General features: G+C 37.2%; 1 non-coding gene across 1 annotated transcript; it reads right to left on the reverse strand.

The window, feature by feature from the left end:
* Positions 1-3172: 3172 nt before the first annotated feature.
* On the reverse strand, positions 3173-3245 carry TRNAK-CUU (transfer RNA lysine (anticodon CUU)). The gene has a single exon. It is a non-coding gene; the product is annotated as a tRNA-Lys (tRNA).
* Between the last annotated feature and the right edge of the window lie 918 nt (positions 3246-4163).

The raw sequence follows: 4163 nt of genomic DNA on the forward strand, positions 1-4163 counted from the left end.
GTTGGAGTACAGGTTTATTTGTAATATAATTTTGATGAGAATTTGAAATTTGAAACCACACTGTAAATTATCTAGCAATATGGTTTTTTGAATAGACATTCTGGATTAAAGAAAAAAATTGATTTCAGAAGAGGTATATGAGGTCAAGTCCATATTATAGGATTTTTCCCATTGCTTACTAAGCTCCACCATGTTAGACTTCCTCAGTTTCTTAATGTGGCAAGTTCTTTGTTGTCCTAGGGCCTTTGCATGTGTTCCGCTTAGAAGACCGCCCCCCCGCCCCCCCCTCCAAATCTTCTCCTAGCTAAACTCTGTGAATCCTTTAGCTTTCAAATAACATATTCTGTTTTTAGAGAGATCTTCTCTGACTCCCTCAGCGTAAATTGGGTGCCCCCTTGTTATAATCACATATTTTCCCTGTCTTTTCTTTCTTTCTGGTTCACTATAATTTGTAATTATATATTTATTTTTGTGTTTATTTGTCTCATGTCTGATTTCACAACTAAATGATAAGCCTCATGAAGGTGAGACTATAATTGTTTTATTCATCACTATATAAGCAACACCTAGCAGAACGCTTGAAACAGAAAGTATTCAATGAATTTTTTTTTTTTTGAAATGGGAATAGATCAAAGTGTTTGCTTGATTATGCTAAAACTTTCACAGTATTTCTGTGACCAGGCTACTAATAGTGAGAGAGAATGAATAATTTAGAAAATGGATATTTGGGCAACTTCAATTTAGGTGGTGTGCAGCATAAATTAAAGGCTTGAGGCAAGGGATTTAAAAAAAATTCTTCAAGTAGCCTCAATGAATAGAGCTGGATACTACTTGTGAAACAGACTTCATTTCTTATGCTCCTTGATTCTACATCTCTGAGAAGCCTTAAAGGACACTTATGAAATGACCTATTGTAAAAAAGAAAAAGCAAAGTGATTGTGGGGGTAGGGATCTTTCTATTTTGTTTGAAACAAATTGTGTATGGTAGAAAACATGTAGAACTGAAATTAGGGGGCAACAACTCTAGCCTTTATAATGATTTTGAATCAAATAAATATTGACTAAGAATGCTTTATAAATAATAGTATAGTAACATGCTGTGGAATAAGAAGTGGTCTGTGAAAGGAAAAAAAGGCCAGAATTTGAAATCAAGAGGTTAATTTTCTTTTTAATATAGAGCATTTCTTTATCATTGTTATTAAGTCCTATAATGGAATAGAAATATTTAGCATTCACACAATGATTCATAACCTTGCAATTTAGGATATACCCAAAAAGTACCACATGGGCTTATGTGAGGAAATTATTTTATAAATTTTGGGGAAGTGGTATCAGGAAGAAACGAGGGTTAGAATGAGGTTTGGTTTGTAAGGTCACAGGGAAGAAAATTTGTTTATTTCTAACCACAAATTGAGCCAATTTCCAGACGTCAGATTACTAGCCAGGTTCCAGAGGAAATGCTGTTGACCTTTACATTTTGTTCACTGCCACTGAACGTTGAACTTTCAAGTTGCTTTTGGCAGGGGCATGGGGGAACTCTCCTTTGTCCCTGCTCTTTCTGTGTAATATCCAGGTGGCCTCAGCCATCTATAACAGACGTGTCCTGAAGTGCCGTTTCCTGGAATAACAAGCAGTATGGCTAACATCCAACTCTGAACTCTTATTCTTGCCAGGTGCTATGAGCTAAGAACTTTGATATGGATTATTTCATTTAATCCTCATTAGATATTTCTGATGTAGGTATCATTATCGTCATCTCCATTTTATAGATATAAACTGGAGGCTTAAGGAAGCTAAGCCACTTACCTAAGGCTGTACAACTAATAAGTAACAGAGACAAGATCTGAACCCAGGTGGTTTGATCCTAAACCCTGTACTGCCTCATTTAATGGCTGGTCATCAGAGAATCCGCTCTCTGTGATGGATGTAGTGCAAGCTTAATGGCTAGAATTGTAGATGAATGTTTAATGCTATGTGACCTCCATTAGACTTATGCAGGTGAGAGTGAAACTGCCACAGGTCAGGAATGTTTGGCATAAACAATCTATATTGCTTGTTCTTCATGTGCAAAGTACTCCCTAAGAACCCTGCAGCCACTCCAATCTCCCCAAATCCAACGATCAGACTTGTGTATTGGAACTGGAGGACTGCTGCTAAAGTCATTAGGTCGCCTTGTTCCTCAGGCGTCTGAAAGAGCAGGAACTCGTAGACTGCCTATTATTTCCCTCCTTCTCCACCTCTCATGGGGTAAAGCTTGGGAGGTGGGGGACGGTACACGCTCTTTGAGAAAAATAGAGAGTACAGAGGGCTACTCTTTCACCATCTTCTCTTTGAGACCTTGCATTGACTCAAATCCCCTGAGAATTACTCCTGAATAGAAGACCATAATTCTTTAAGTTTTTTTTTTTTTTTCTCTGAATCATTAGTGCCGCAGGTTCTGGGAAGTCTTTGCCTGCACAAGTGCTTCAGTGCCAACAGTCTTTAAGTTGAGTATAAATAATTGAGTATTTGTTTTGGAATTTGAGTACATCCCAATTTGACTTCTTATTACAACAGGAAATCCAGAAATCCTCTATTTCCATTCTTAAGATTTTTCTTTTTTGGTAGCTCTAAATATTTGAAAATGGTCATGGTGAGGATTAATTATATAAGTGTTTCCCCCATAATCTTTGTGAAGTGTGAACATTGAAAGAAAATTAGAGTTCAAATGAAGCAAATCATGTCATTCCAAACTGAATGAAGGACATTTTTGTTTGACAATACAGAAAGTTTTTGATGAATTATTATTTTAATATGTAAAATATTAAGCACAAATGAAAAACTAAAACATTATCCATCAAAAATACTTGTACCCAAAGTCTAGCAAAATATCATGAGAGTTAGGTTCAATTGAAGTAATCTCCACCTCAAGGATGGTGTTCAAAGGCATCACTGCCCTAGGAGAGTTGCTCCACTCTCCTGACCCTTGATCCCTGATTGGGATCCCTGGCTCCAGACACCCAACACTGCTTCACCTTATTTTATTGTCTCTCAGAATGCCCTAGAATGGCTCTCTTTGCTTCCCCAAGAATCTCTGTTATCAACCCCTCCTATTCTCGGGGTCTCTGACTCTTGGATTTTGGATTTTATTTATTTATTCATTCTGCACTGCGTGCGGCTTGTGGGGTCTTAGCTCTCTGACCAGGGATTGAACCTGGGCCCTTGGCAGTAAGAGCGCCGAGTCCTAACCACTGGACCACCAGGGAATTCCCTGGATTCTATTTAAAGTTGCTATTATTATACTGTGTAGGCCCTTACTTAAAACTGTAGACTCTCAAATTCATATACTTTCTTTTTCAGAATTAGATCCTGAGAAAAATAACAGCAGCTCCCTTCTGCTTTCATTCTTCCCCCCTTGACAAAATAGAAACCTAGAACTCTCAAAATGAAAATATTCTTTCTCATAAATTGGTTCTACTTTCCTGTTGCAACTGCCCTTGATCAATGTCTTGTGTGTACACTTAATTCTGCTTCCCTCAGCAGGGAATTCCTGAGTAACAACTCTCAGAGAAGAATCAACTCATTGCAATTGCATCTTATCCACTGACCAGTGACTCAGGTAAGAAGTTTTGTTTTCCTTAGTTTTCCCTGTTGGGAAGTAACTTTAAACATACTTCTTGCAATATTTGAATATAACTTTAAGCTAATGCACAAAGCTTCAAAGAAATTTCACTTTTGCTGTGGACAATTTAGGCTATGTTCATGCTCATTTCACTTTTGCTGTGGACAGCTTAGGTTATGTTCATACTCAACCTCATTCTCTCCTTCTAGTTTTATTCTCTAGGTTTCATTTCTTAGGGTAACTTAAAGGAACCAGGGTGGACTTATTCATTGGACATACTAGACACAGGGTATAGGGCCCATGGCACGGTTAGGGGCCCACAAAAATATTTTAACTCTGTTTTAAGTTCAGTAAAAAAAAAAAAAGAAAACATTAAATGATTAATCTAGCCTGGAGTATATGTGTCTTTATATCAAAGCAATCATAAAATATTTTATAATTTATGTATGTTTTCTGGAGGAAAGAGCCCATGAAGGCAATAGAACCTAAAGCTCACAAAAATCAGAATACACACGGAAGTCTGCTAGCTGCTTTACTGCAAATAAACATCTCTTAACTTACA

This window comes from Lipotes vexillifer, unplaced genomic scaffold, assembly GCF_000442215.2.
Source record: "Lipotes vexillifer unplaced genomic scaffold, Lipotes_vexillifer_v1.1 scaffold1521, whole genome shotgun sequence".
Taxonomy (NCBI): Eukaryota; Metazoa; Chordata; class Mammalia; order Artiodactyla; family Lipotidae; genus Lipotes; species Lipotes vexillifer.